This window comes from Arachis ipaensis, chromosome B6 (assembly GCF_059453495.1).
Source record: "Arachis ipaensis isolate K30076 ecotype BB chromosome B6, ASM5945349v1, whole genome shotgun sequence".
NCBI lineage: Eukaryota > Viridiplantae > Streptophyta > Magnoliopsida > Fabales > Fabaceae > Arachis > Arachis ipaensis.
Window position 1 is genome coordinate 129,001,161 of NC_142441.1, and position 15,420 is coordinate 129,016,580.

Here is a 15,420-nt window from a genome sequence, read left to right on the forward strand (position 1 = left end):
CAACAATAATGCAAGGAGAATGCTTGGTGACTTTACTGCACCTAATTCTAATTTACATGGAAGAAGCATCTCCATTCCTACCATTGGAGCAAACAATTTTGAGCTGAAACCTCAGCTAGTTTCTCTGATGCGGCAGAACTGCAAGTTTCATGGACTTCCATCTGAAGATCCTTTTCAGTTCTTAATTGAATTCTTGTAGATCTGTGATATTGTTAAGACTAATGGAGTAGATCCTGAAGTCTACAGGCTCATGCTTTTCCCTTTTGCTGTAAGAGACAGCGCTAGAATATGGTTGGACTCTCAACCCAAAGACAGCCTGAACTCTTGGGATAAGCTGGTCACGGCTTTCTTAGCCAAGTTCTTTCCTCCTCAAAAGCTGAGCAAGCTTAGAGCTGATGTTCAAACCTTCAGACAGAAAGAAGGTGAATCCCTCTATGAAGCTTGGGAAAGATACAAGCAGCTGACCAAAAAGTGTCCTTCTGACATGCTTTCAGAATGGACCATCCTGGATATATTCTATGATGGTTTATCTGAGCTATCAAAGATGTCATTGGATACTTTTGCAGGTGGATCCATTCACCTAAAGAAAACGCTTGCAGAAGCTCAAGAACTCATTGACATGGTTGCTAATAACCAGTTCATGTACACTTCTGAAAGGAAACCTGTGAGTAATGGGACGCCTATGAAGAAGGGAGTTCTTGAAATTGATACTCTGAATGCCATATTGGCTCAGAACAAAATATTGACTCAGCAAGTCAATATGATTTCTCAAAGTCTGAATGGAATGCAAGCTGCATCCAACAGTACTCAAGAGGCATCTTCTGAGGAAGAAGCTTATGATCCTGAGAACCCTGCAATAGCAGAGTTAAAATACATGGGTGAACCATATGGAAACACCTACAATCCATCATGGAAAAATTATCCAAATCTCTCATGGAAGGATCAAAAGCCTCAACAAGGCTTTAATAATAGTGGAAGAAACAGGTTTAGCAATAGCAAGCCTTTTCCATCATCCACTCAGCAACAGACAGAGAATTCTGAGCAGAATCCATCTAGCTTAGCAAATTTAGTCTCTGATCTATCTAAGGCCACTGTGAGTTTCATGAATGAAACAAGGTCTTCCATTAGAAATTTGGAAGCACAAGTGGGCCAGCTGAGTAAAAGGATCACTGAAGTCCCTCCTAGTACTCTCCCAAGCAATACAGAAGAGAATCCAAAAGGAGAGTGCAAGGCCATTGAATTAATTACCATGGCCGAACCCACAAGAGAAGAGAAGGACGTGAATCCCAAAGAGGAAGACCTCCTGGGACATCCAGTGATCAATAAGGAGCTTCCCTCTGAGGAACCTAAGGAATCTGAGACTCATCTAGAGACCATAGAGATTCCATTGAACCTCTTTATGCCATTCATGAGCTTTGATGAGTATTCCTCTTCTGAAGAGAATGAGGATGTTACTGAAGAGCAAGCTGCCAAGTTCCTTGGTGCAATCATGAAGCTAAATGCCAAATTATTTGGTATTGAAACTTGGGAAGATGAACCTCCCTTGTTCACCAATGAACTAAGTGATCTGGATCAACTGACATTGCCTCAGAAGAGACAGGATCCTGGAAAGTTCATAATACCTTGTACCATAGGCACCATGATCTTTAAGGCTCTGTGTGACCTTGGTTCAGGAATAAACCTCATGCCTCTCTCTGTAATAGAGAAACTGGGAATCTATGGGGTGCAAGCTGCTAAAATCTCATTAGAGATGGCAGATAATTCAAGAAAACAGGCTTATGGACAAGTAGAGGACGTGTTAGTAAAGGTTGAAGGCCTTTACATCCCTGCTGATTTCATAGTCCTGGATACTGGAAAGGAAGAGGATGAATCCATCATCCTAGGAAGACCTTTCCTAGCCACAGCAAGAGCTGTGATTGATGTGGACAGAGGAGAATTGATCCTTCAATTAAATAAGGAAAACCTTGTGTTTACAACTCAAGGATCTCTCTCTGCATCCATGGAGAGGAAGCAGAAAAAGCTTCTCTCAAAGCAGAGTCAACCAAAGCCCCCACAGTCAAACTCTAAGTTTGGTGTTGGAAGGCCACAACCAAACTCTAAGTTCGGTGTTGGGAGGTCTCAACAAAGCTCTGCACATCTGTGAGGCTCCATGAGAGCCCACTGTCAAGCTATTGACATTAAAGAAGCACTTGTTGGGAGGCAACCCAATGTTTATTTATCTAATTTTATTTTTGTTTTTCATGTTTTCTTAGGTTCATGATCATGTGGAGTCACAAAATAAACGAAAAATTTAGAAACAGAGTCAAAAATAGCGGAAGAAAAATCACACCCTGTAGGAAGCACCTGTCTAGCATTCAACGCCAGAACAGAGCATGGTTCTGGCGCTGAACGCCCAAAATGGGCAGTATCTGGGCGCTGAATGCCCAAAATGGGCAGCATCTGGGCGCTGAACGCCAGAATTGCACCCTGGAGAAGAGCTGGCGCTGAACGCCCAGAACAAGCATGGTTCTGGCGTTCAACGCCAGAAATGGGCAACAAATGGGAGTTGAACGCCCAAAATGGGCACCAACCTAGCGCTGAACGCCCAGAGTTGTGTGCAAGGGCATTTTACATGCCTAATTTGGTGCAAGGTTGTAAATCCTTGAACACCTCAGGATCTGTGGATCCCACAGGATCATCTCAGGATCTGTGGACCCCACAGGATCCCCACCTACCTCCACTCACTCTCTTCTCTCTTCTCAATCATCCTCTATTCCCAATAAACATTCTTCTCCAAAACCCTTCACCTATCACCTCCATCTCTCTTCCCTATTAACCCTTCACCACTCACATCCACCCACTCTTCCCCATAAACCTACCCAATAAACTCCACCTACCTTCAAAATTCAAACCAATTTCCCACCCAAACCCACCCATATGGCCGAAACTTAAACCCCAATTCCTTCCCTATATAAAGCCTTTCATTCTTCCTCATTTTCACACAACACAACCCTCTCTTCTCTTCTTGGCCGAAACACACCTCCCCCCTCTTCTCCATCTTTTCTTCTTCTTCTTCATCTAATTCTTTATTTTCTTGCTCGAGGATGAGCAATATTCTAAGTTTGGTGTAGTAAAAGCATAAGCTTTTTGTTTTTTCATTACCATTGATGGCACCTAAGACCGGAGAATCCTCTAGAAAAGGGAAAGGAAAGACAAAAACTTCCACCTCCGAGTCATGGGAGATGGAAAGATTCATCTCCAAAGCTCATCAAGACCACTTCTATGATGTTGTGGCCAAGAAGAAGGTGATCCCCGAGGTCCCTTTCAAACTCAAAAGAAATGAGTATCCGGAGATCCGACATGAAATTCAAAGAAGAGGTTGGGAAGTTCTAACAAATTCCATCCAACAAGTCGGCATCCTAATGGTTCAAGAGTTCTATGCCAATGCATGGATCACCAAGAACCATGATCAAAGTAAGAACCCGGATCCAAAGAACTATGTTACAATGGTTCGGGAAAAATACTTGGATTTTAGTCCGAAAAATGTGAGGTTGGCATTTAACTTGCCTATGATGCAAGGAGATGAACGCCCCTACACTAGAAGGGTCAACTTTAATCAAAGGTTGGACCAAGTCCTCATGGATATATGTGTGGAAGGAGCTCAATGGAAGATTGACTCCAAAGGCAAGCCGGTTCAACTAAGAAGATTGGACCTCAAGCCTGTGGCTAGAGGATGGTTGGAGTTCATCCAACGCTCCATCATCCCCACTAGCAACCGATCTGAAGTTACTGTGGATCAGGCCATCATGATCCATAACATCATGATTGGAGAAGAAGTAGAGGTTCATGAAGTCATCTCCCTTGAACTCTACAAAATAGCCGAAAAGCCCTCTCCTGGGGCAAGGCTAGCTTTTCCTCATCTTATCTGCCATCTATGTTACTCAGCTGTTGCTTCCATAGAAGGAGACATTCACATTGAGGAAGAGAAGCCCATCACTAAGAAAAAGATGGAGCAAGCAAGAGAGCCCATTCATGGAGCTCAAGAGGCGCAGGAAGCTCATCACCATGAGATCCCGGAGATGCCTCATATGCATTTTCCTCCACAAAACTATTGGGAGCAAATCAACACCTCCCTAGGAGAATTAAGTTCCAACATGGGATAACTAAGGGTGGAACATCAAGAGCACTCCATCATCCTTCATGAAATAAGAGAATATCAAAAAGCAATGAGGGAGGAACAACAAAGACAAGGAAGCGACATAGAAGAGCTCAAGGACATCATTGGTTCCTCAAGAAGGAAACGCCACCATCACTAAGGTGGATTCATTCCTTGCCCTTCTTTCTTCTGTTTTTCGTTTTCTATGTTATGTGCTTACCTATGTTTGTGTCTTATTACATGATCATTAGTAGTTAGTAACTATGTCTTAAAGTTATGAATGCCCTATGAATCCATCACCTCTCTTAAATGAAAAATGTTTTAATTCAAAAGAACAAGAAGTACATGAGTTTTGAATTTATCCTTGAACTTAGCTTAATTTATCCTTCAAAAAAATAGAAAGAAAGAGAAAAAAGCAAGCAGAAAAAGCCAAAAGCTCTTAAAACCAAGAGGCAAGAGCAAAAAGCCAATAACCCTTAAAACCAAAAGGCAAGGGCAAATAAAAAGGATCCCAAGGCTTTGAGCATCAGTGGATAGGAGGGCCTAAAGGAATAAAATCCTGGCCTAAGCGGCTAAACCAAGCTGTCCCTAACCATGTGCTTGTGGCGTGTAGGTGTCAAGTGAAAACTTAAGACTGAGCGGTTAAAGTCAAGGTCCAAAGCAAAAAAAAAAGAGTGTGCTTAAGAACCCTGGACACCTCTAATTGGGGACTTTAGCAAAGCTGAGTCATAATCTGAAAAGGTTCACCCAATTATGTGTCTGTGGCATTTATGTATCCGGTGGTAATACTGGAAAATAAAGTGCTTAGGGCCACGGCCAAGACTCATAAAGAAGCTGTGTTCAAGAATCATCATACTGAACTAGGAGAGTCAATAATACTATCTGAACTCTGAGTTCCTATAGAAGCCAATCATTTTGAACTTCAATGGATAAAGTGAGATGCGAAAACTATTCAAGAGGCAAAAAGCTACAAGTCCCGCTCATCTGATTGGAGCTATGTTTCATTGATAGTTTGGAATTTATAGTATATTCTCTTCTTTTTATCCTATTTGATTTTCAGTTGCTTGGGGACAAGTAACAATTTAAGTTTGGTGTTGTGAAGAGCGGATAATTTATACGCTTTTTGGCATTGTTTTTAGTATGTTTTTAGTAGAATTTAGTTACTTTTAGGGATGTTTTCATTAGTTTTTATGTTAAATTCACATTTTTGGACTTTACTATGAGTTTGTGTGTTTTTCTGTGATTTCAGGTATTTTCTGGCTGAAATTGAGGGACTTGAGCAAAAACCAGATTCAGAGGTTGAAGAAGGACTGCTGATGCTGTTGGATTCTGACCTCCTTACACTCAAAGTGGATTTTTTGGAGCTACAGAACTCAAAATGGCCCTCTTCCAATTGCGTTGGAAAGTAGACATCCAGGGCTTTCCAGCAATATATAATAGTCCATACTTTATCCAAGTTTAGATGATGCAAACTGGCATTCAACGCCAGCTCTCTGCCCAATTCTGGCGTCCAGCGCCAGAAACAAGTTGCAAAGTGGAATTCAACGCCCAAACTGGCACAAAAGCTGACGTTCAACTCCAAGAATGACCTCTCCACGTGTAGACTTCAAGCTCAGCCCAAGCACACACCAAGTGGGTCCCGGAAGTGGATTTATGCATCAATTACTTACTTCTGTAAACCCTAGTAGCTAGTTTATTATAAATAAGACCTTTTACTATTGTATTAGACATCTTTGGATGCCTGGTTCTTAGATCAGAGGGGCTGGCCTCTCGGCCATGCCTAAATCTTTCACTTATGTATTTCTAACGGTAGAGTTTCTACACTCCATAGATTAAGGTGTGGAGCTCTGCTGTTCCTCAAAGATTAATGCAAAGTACTACTGTTTTTCTATTCAATTCATCTTATTTCGCTTCTAAGATATTCATTCGCACTTCAACCTGAATGTGATGAACGTGACAATCATCATCATTCCCTATGAACGCGTGCCTGACAACCACTTCCGTTCTACCTTTGACTGAATGAGTATCTCTTAGATCTCTTAATCAGAATCTTCGTGGTATAAGCTAGATTGATGGCGGCATTCATGAGAGTCCGGAAAGTCTAAACCTTGTCTGTGGTATTCCGAGTAGGACTCTGGGATTGAATGACTGTGACGAACTTCAAACTCGCGAGTGCTAGGCGTAGTGACAGACGCAAAAGGATAGTAAATCCTATTCCAGTATGATCGAGAACCTCCAGATGATTAGCCATGCAGTGACAGCGCATCGGATCATTTTCACAGAGAGGAATAGGATGCAACCATCGACAAGGGTGATGCCTCCAGACGATTAGCCGTGCTGTGACAGAGCATTTGGACCATTTTCTCGAGAGGATTAAAAGTAGCCATTGACAACGGTGACATCCTTACATAAAGCCGGCCATGGAAAGGAGTAGGATTGATTGGATGAAGACAGCAGGAAAGCAGAGGTTCAGAGGAACGAAAGCATCTCTATGCGCTTATCTGAAATTCTCACCAGTGAATTACATAAGTATTTCTATCCTTGTTTTATTTTCGAAAACTCCATAACTATTTTATATCCGCCTGACTGAGATTTACAAGGTGACCATAGCTTGCTTCATACCAACAATCTCCGTGGGATCAACCCTTACTCACGTAAGGTTTATTACTTGGATGACCCAGTGCACTTGCTGGTCAGTTATGCAAAGTTGTGAAGATATGTTTAGACCATGGTTCTGTGCATCCGTTTTTGGTGCCATCACCAGGGAATCAATTTCGAACAATAATTCACAACCTGAGTAACAATTTCGCATACCAAGCACCCCAAGAAGGAGACTGCGGAAGATGTGGGAAAACTTCCAAACAACACAGCGGAGGGAAACATCCACCACGTACAGTTAATGACTTTCACGCATATTTGGTGAGAGTGGTAAGCAGCATGTGGGCATAAGTCTACTAAGGGGTGATGAAGTGGATGATTCAGATTTAGAGGATTAGAATATAGTGGTAAAGGAAACCTGGTTGGAGGAGGAAGGGGTTGTAAAAAACTTGGAAGATTCGGAGAACTCAGACAAAGACATGGATAGTGCAACTAATCAAGATAAGCAAGGAGGAAGTTGGGATGAAGATATAGCTGAAAACAGGACTGTTTGGGACTTGGCAGTCAAATCAAGAGTTGTTTTATATGATGAGGATGAAGACATTATGGCTATTCTCCAAGTTCAGAATGAAGTAATTGCACAAAAAAGGCAAGCAAAACATACAGAGAAAGCAAGAAGGAGCCACCCCCAAAAACCGGAATAAAGTGTAATAAAATTTTTAAATGATTTATAGTTTGTGGAATTTGAGGAATTTAGGGGTGATACACGAAAACTTGTCTCTCAACAAATTTCCACTGGCATGTGCACCAGATTGTCATCAAATAAAAACTCACTATAGAGTGAGGTCGAATCCCACAGGGATTGGTTGGTTGATCAACTTTAATTGGAGAATTGTTCTAGTTGAACTGAATTAGATTTGAATTGAGGATTGTAGAATTTAAATTGGCAGAAAACTTAAAGAGTAAGAAATGTAAATAACTGAATTTAAATTGCAGGAATGTAAGAAGCAAAAACTTAAATTGTAGGAAATTAAAGTACAGAAGCTTAAATCGCAAGAAATTAGATGGGAATGGGGATCGTTAAGCATGAATGTAACAGCATAATTAAAAGAATGGGTAAGATCAGAAGTGGGAAAGCTCATTGGGGGGTCAGGAGATGTTATAATCCTCCGAATCAAATTCATTTTCATCTCTTCCTCAATCAATGCATTCATTGATCTCCTTGGCAATCTTAGGTGATTGGATCCCAATTCCTTGGCAATCCAATCTCTCTAAGCATGAACAATTACCCAATTCCTTGATTTAAGTTCTCATGGGAAGAGATGAATTTTGGTCACTGATTATACCACACACATTCATAGATCAAGGTATTAGTAGGATTACATGTCACTATATCCATCCAACCCCCAACCTAATCCAATGTGAGAAAGATTTCAAGCATGATTCTGCGATTTCTCTTCCAAGCCTAACACAGAACCCAATTACATTCAATTTCTTTACCAAGACAATTGAATGATTGAATGAAGAACGAAACCTTTCCAGCAGATCAAGAGAAAAGACAGAAGAAGAAGAAGAATGAAAACTAGTATTGATCCATTGAATTACAACAGAGCTCCCTGACCCAATGAAGAGGGGTTTAGTTGTTCATAGCTCTAAAAATTGAAATTGAAATTGAAAAGTCCATAGCAGAAGTAAATTGCAGAAAAAGTACAGAGAAAATGATTACAGAGTTCCCCAAATTGGGTTCCTGACTGCCTAACTCTAACTAACTTAAACTCTATGCTATTTATACACTTTCTCCAATTGGTTTTCAAGTCTCTGGATTGGGCTTTTGGCCTTTGTTGAAGTGGATTGAAGTGGCTCTCAATGCTGTTGAGGAGAGAGGTGCTCAATTATACAGTTCTGGTATCAACGTTGGGGTCAACATTTTTTTAGCAAACGTTGGGTCAAACATTCTCTTAAGGAAAAATGGATTCTAGGTATTTTGAGCAACGTTTCACTCAATGTTGGGGCACCAACGTTCGCCTGGTCACGCGTACGCGTGGCCCACGCGTACGCGTGAATGGTTGATTTTGCCCTTTCACGCGTCCGCATTGCCTGTGCGTGCGCGAGGTTGGGAAGACAATGTACGATGACGCGTACGCATCAATGCATATTTCCCAATTCCAAATTTGAAAAGTTATCGCGAACGTTGGACTCAGCGTTGGCTTGGCAACGTTCCCTCCAATGTTGGCTTACCCACGCGTGCACGTGGATTGTCAATTTTCCCGTTCACGTGTGTGCGTGGACCACGCATGTGCGTCGCTGCTATTTTCTCAAACTTCAGAATTAAACCTTCTGTCGTGAACGTTGGACTCAGTGTTGGCTTGGCAACGTTCTCTCCAATATTGGCCTACCCACGCCTGCGCGTCGCAATAAATTCTTCCAATTTCCAGAAAGCATACTGTATTGAAAAACGTTGGAGGTAACGTTGGCTCACCAACGTTCCCTCCAACGTTGGCACCAGAATTTACAGAGTGTAGCATTGCCCTTCCTCCAACGTTGCTTCCTCTTCTTCTTTCCATGGCCATTCTTCAACTTCTTTCCATGCCTTTCTTCACCTATCATCAACCAATACATGCATCAAGGCCTTGCTAGATTCACAAGAGTTTTCACCATTCTTAACACACAAGTAAATGTAACATAAATCTCATGAAAATGCATCAATTTAACCATGTTTGAATGAATCAAGGTATGCATGAATTTTTCATCCAAACACTTACTTATTGCTCAAGAAAGTGTATAAACCTAATAAAAACAAAAGAAAAAGGCTAGTGAAACTAGCCTAAGATGCCTTGGCATCAAGGGGTGTTGAAAAGTGGGGAATGGTAAAAAAATTTTAAGCGAAAAAATAATGTGAATATGTTAGGATTGATAGAGATAAAGAAGGAAGTGATTACTAAGTTTGTAGTGTAAATTTGGGGTAATGATGTGGTGAGTTGGGAATTTGTGGGCTCGGATGGTGCTTCTAGAGGTTTATTGATAATGTTGGATGATATGATGTTTAGGTTGAGTAATTGTTACAAAGGAGAGAGATGGTTGTGTATCGAAGGGGTATTGACAAACAAGAATTTTTATTATGCGTTTTGCTTGGTGTATGGTGCACATACAAGAAAAGAGAAGCTTGCTATGTAGGAAGAGTTGAGTTTTTTATCGATAAAGGAAAGGCACTAGTATGTTAACAGCAATAGTGGAAGACTTTAAAATAGATACAAGATACAAAACTGGTGGATTTAGAACTAAATGATAGCACGTTTATGTGGTTCAGGGGCTAATCGTGCAGTTGAATTGATAGAGTGAAGGTTGTAGAAGGCTTAGAGAAGGGGGGTTGAATCCATGACCTTCTTTTTCGTTACTGAATTAACCTTTTTAAAACAAACTTGCAATCTAAATCTGTTTGAACTTAGCAGCGGAAAATTTATGAGACAATTTCATTTTGTCTCATGAATATCAAAAAACAGAACAGAGCAGGGAAGAGAGAAGCTGACACCATCATGTATCCTGGTTCGGTTGCCTTGTGCAATACAACCTACATCCAATCTCCACCACAACAGTGGTGGAATTTTCACTATAATTAAAGTATTACATACACCAATTCCACATGATTGACACAATCCGTTCACACTCAAGTTCTAACCCAACTTGACTTGGTTATACTAATACCTAACTCTTTCTCTTAGTGCTAACCCAACTAAGAAAGGGGGACCTCACAGGTACAAGATACAAGACACAGAATCAACCTAAAGAAATCTAAAATAACTCTAGACTTTTCACTCATGTGTATCTCTTTGCCTTTTACCATTCTTAGGCTCTTTCAATGACTCTCTCATTCAACCTTTTACCTCAAGAAATTACAAAAAGATAAACATTGAAAAGAAAATTACAATCTATAAAACATGAAGGAGATTGACTCTTCAACAGCCTCTTTGCTATGTGATAAACCAGATTTGCTAGCCTCTGATTCAGTTCTTCATTCTGGCAGAATGCTCCTTTGAATAAGAAGTACTGTCCAAGTAGATGAACTTCTTCAGAAAGCTCTTCTCAGAATATACACCTCAAGAATACTGGTTATCTCTCCTTGGCTTCTGAATGGTGAACCAACTTCTTTTGTATCTCCTTGCATGTTGCTGAGTTACTCTCCCTAGGTCCACTCCTTGAGCTGTGTGCTTTACCAACTCACCACATCACTTTTTCCCATTAATCCTCAAAATAGGAATTTTGGTTCTGACCTTCTCTTGTTGACCGAAAGCCACAGAACAGCAGAAACATATATTTTTAATGGTAAACCCAGATATTGGCCATTGAAAAACAACTTGGTCCCTTGATGAGCGGATAATTTATATGCTTTTTGGCATTGTTTTTACATAGTTTTTAGTATAATTTAGTTAGTTTTTAGTATATTTTTATTAGTTTTTAAATAAAAATCACATTTCTGGACTTTACTATGAGTTTGTGTGTTTTTCTGTGATTTCAGGTATTTTCTGGCTGAAATTGAGGGACTTGAGCAAAAATCAGATTCAGAGGTTGAAGAAGGACTACAGATGCTGTTGGATTCTGACCTCCCTGCACTCAAAGTGGATTTTCTGGAGTTACAGAACTCCAAATTGCTCTCTCTTAATTGCGTTGGAAAGTAGACATCCAGGGCTTTCCAGCAATATATAATAGTCCATACTTTTCACGAGTTTAGATGATGCAAACTGGCATTCAACGCTAGTTCCATGCTGTATTCTGGAGTTAAACGCCAGAAACAGGTTGCAAAGTGGAGTTAAACGCCAGAAACAGGTTACAAACTGGCGTTCAACTCCAAAAGAAGCCTCTACACGTGTAAAGCTCAATGCTCAGCCCATGCACACACAAAGTGGGTCCCAGAAGTGAATTTCTACATCAATTACTCATTTCTGTAAATCCTAGTAACTAGTTTAGTATAAGTAGGACTTTTTACTATTGTATTTACATCTGGAGTTTCATCTTTAGATCACGTTTGGGGGCTGGCCTCTCGGCCATGCCTGGACCTTCATCACTTATGTATTTTCAACGGTAGAGTTTCTACACACCATAGATTAAGGTGTGGAGCTCTGCTGTTCCTCTTGAATTAATACAAAGTACTATTGTTTTTCTATTCAATTCAAGCTTATTCCGATTCTAAGATATTCATTTGTATCTCAATATGAATGTGATGATCGTGACAGTCATCATCATTCCCAACTATGAACGCGTGCCTGACAACCACTTCCGTTCTACCTTAGATTGAATGAGTATCTCTGGGATTCCTTAATCAGAATCTTCGTAGTATAAGTTAGAATCCATGGACGGCCATTCTTGAGATCTGAAAAGTTTAAACCTTGTCTGTGGTATTCCGAGTAGGATCTGGGAAGGGATGGCTGCGACGAGCTTCAAACTCGCAAGTACTGGGCGTAGTGACAGACGCAAAAGGATCAATGGATCCTATTCCAGTATGATCGAGAACCGACAGATGATTAGCCATGAAGTGACAGCGCATTGGACCATTTTCACTGAGAGGACAAGATGTAGCCATTGACAACGGTGATGCCTAACATACAGCTTGCCATATAAGGGAGTATGAATGATTGGATGAAGATAATAGGAAAGCAAAGGTTCAAAATGAACGCACGCATCTCTATACGCTTAATTCTCACCAATGAATTACATAAGTATCACTATCTTTATTTTATTTTATATTTATCTTTTAATTATTAAATCTCTATAATCAATTGAATCCGCCTGACTGAGATTTACAAGGTGACCATAGCTTGCTTCAAGCCAACAATCTCCGTGGGATCGACCCTTACTCACGTAAGGTTTATTATTTGGACGACCCAGTGCACTTGCTGGTTAGTTGTGCGAAGTTGTGACAAAGAACTAAGATTATGAACGTGCGTATTGAGTTTTTAGCGCCGTTACCAAGGAATGGAACCGTCATGATTTCTGCGCACCAAGTTTTTGGCACCGTTGCTGGGGATTGTTCGAGTTTGGACAACTGACGGTTCATCTTGTTGCTTAGATTAGGTAATTTTATTTTATTTTTAAGCTTTTTATTTCTTATTTTCGAAAATAATATAAAAAATTTTTTTTCTTCTTTTTCGTTTTTCCAAAATAATTTTCGAAAAATCCAAAAAAATTAATAAATCATAAAATCAAAAATAACTTTGTGTTTCTTCTTTGAGTCTTGTGTCAATTTTTAAGTTTGGTGTCAATTGCATTCTTTTATTTTTCTTAAAATTTTTTCGAAAACACATGCATTGAGTTTCTTTCTTGTTCTTCATGATCTTCAAGTTGTTCTTGATAAGTCTTCTTATTTGATCTTTAAAATTTCTTGTTTTGTGTCTTTTCTTGTTTTTCATGTGCATTTTTGCATTCATAGTGTCTAAGCATTAAAAACTTCTAAGTTTGGTGTCTTGCATGTTTTTCTTTTCTAAAAATTTTTTTCCAAAATAAGTTCTTGGTGTTCATCATCATCTTGACATTCAAAGTGTTCTTGGTGTTCATCTTGACATTCATAGTGTTCTTGCATGCATCATTTATTTTGATCCAAAATTTTCATGCATTGAGTCTTTTCGGTGTTTTTCTCTCTCATCATTAAAAATTCAAAAATAAAAAAAATATCTTTCCCTTTTTCACTCATAAATTTTCGAAAATTTGAGTTGACTTTTTCAAAATTTTTTAAAATTTAGTTGTTTCTTATGAGTCAAATCAAATTTTCAATTTAAAAATTCTATCTTTTTAAAATCTTTTTTATTTATTTTTATATATTTTCGAATTTTTTTTAAAAATTTATTTTCAAAATCTTTTTCCTATTCTTACTTCATATTTTCGAAAATCTCACTAGCATTTAATTTTTAGATTAAAAAAAATTTCAAGTTGTTACTTGCCTATTAAGAAAGGTTCAACCTTTAAATTTTAAAATCATATCTTTTTGTTTCTTGTTAGTCAACTAATCAACTTTGATTTTCAAAATCATATCTTTTTAATTTTTAATCATATCTTTTTGATTACTAATTTCAAAATCTTTTTCAAAAATCAAATCTTTTTAATCTCTTCTTCAATCGTATCTTTTCAATAATATCTTTTTTATAAATTGCAATCATATCTTCTCAATCAAATCTTTTTCAAAATAAATTTCAATCACATCTTTTTCAAAATCAATTTCAAAATCTTTTCTAACTTCTTATCTTTTCAAAAAATTGATTTTCAAATTTTTTTCAATTAACTACTTGATTTTTTGTTTGATTCTTATCTTTTTCAAAACTACCTAACTAACTCTCTCTCTCTAATTTTCGAAAATCACCTTCCCCTTTTTCAAAATTCCTTTTTAATTAACTATTTGTTTTAAATTTTAATTTGATTTAATTTTATTTTCCTTTCTTAATTTTCGAATTTTAACTTTAATTTTTAATTAAAAATAAAAATATTTTTTATTTTCATTTATTTAATTTTCGAAATTCTCTCCCCCTCATCTCTTTCTAATTATTTTAATTATCTACTAACGCTTCTCTTCTTCTTAAAAATTTGAACCCTCTCCCTCTTTCTGTGTTCGAATTTCTTTTCTTCTTCTACTCACATAAAGGAATCTCTATACTGTGACATAGAGGATTCCATATTTTCTTTTCCGTTTTCTTCTTTTTCATATGAGCAGGAACAAGGATAAGAACATTCTTGTTGAGGCTGATCCTAAACCTGAAAGGACTCTGAAGAGGAAGCTAAGGGAAGCTAAAGCACAACTCTCTGGAGAAAATCTGACAGAAATTTTCGAAAAAGAAGGAGGCATGGCCGAAAATAATAACAATGCAAGGAAGATGCTTGGTGACTTTACTGCACCTAATTCCAATTTACATGGAAGAAACATCTCAATCTCTGCCATTGGAGCAAACAATTTTGAGCTGAAACCTCAACTAGTTTCTCTGATGCAACAGAATTGCAAGTTTTATGGACTTCCATCCGAAGATCCCTTTCAGTTCTTAACTGAATTCTTGCAGATCTGTGATACTGTTAAGACCAATGGGGTTGATCCCGAGGTCTACAGGCTTATGCTTTTCCCATTTTCTGTAAGAGACAGAGCTAGAATATGGTTGGACTCTCAACCTAAGGACAACCTGAACTCTTGAGATAAGCTGGTCACGGCTTTCTTAGCCAAGTTCTTTCCTCCTCAAAAGCTTAGTAAGCTTAGAGTGAATGTTCAAACCTTCAGACAAAAAGAAGGTGAATCCCTCTATGAAGCTTGGGAGAGATACAAGGAACTGACCAAAAAGTGTCCTTTTGATATGCTTTCAGAATGGACCATCCTGGATATATTCTATGATGGTCTGTCTGAATTATCAAAGATGTCATTGGACCATTCTGCAGGTGGATCCATTCACCTAAAGAAAACACCTGCAGAAGCTCAAGAACTCATTGACATGGTTGTAAATAACCAGTTCATGTACACTTCTGAAAGGAATCCTGTGAGTAATGGGACGCCTCAGAGGAAGGGAGTTCTTGAAATTGATACTCTGAATGCCATATTGGCTCAGAATAAAATATTGACTTAGCAAGTCAATATGATCTCTCAGAGTCTGAATGGATTGAAGGAATCATCCAATAGTACTAAAGAGGCATCTTCTGAAGAAGAAGCTTATGATCTTGAGAACCCT

The 15,420-nt window shown here is 38.7% G+C and overlaps 2 non-coding genes across 2 annotated transcripts; both read right to left on the reverse strand.

The window, feature by feature from the left end:
• Positions 1-382: 382 nt before the first annotated feature.
• LOC148562714 (small nucleolar RNA R71) lies at positions 383-490 on the reverse strand. Its single transcript, XR_015887625.1, has one exon. It is a non-coding gene; the product is annotated as a small nucleolar RNA R71 (small nucleolar RNA).
• A 14,459-nt stretch (positions 491-14,949) lies between these two features.
• LOC148562715 (small nucleolar RNA R71) lies at positions 14,950-15,057 on the reverse strand. Its single transcript, XR_015886409.1, has one exon. It is a non-coding gene; the product is annotated as a small nucleolar RNA R71 (small nucleolar RNA).
• Between the last annotated feature and the right edge of the window lie 363 nt (positions 15,058-15,420).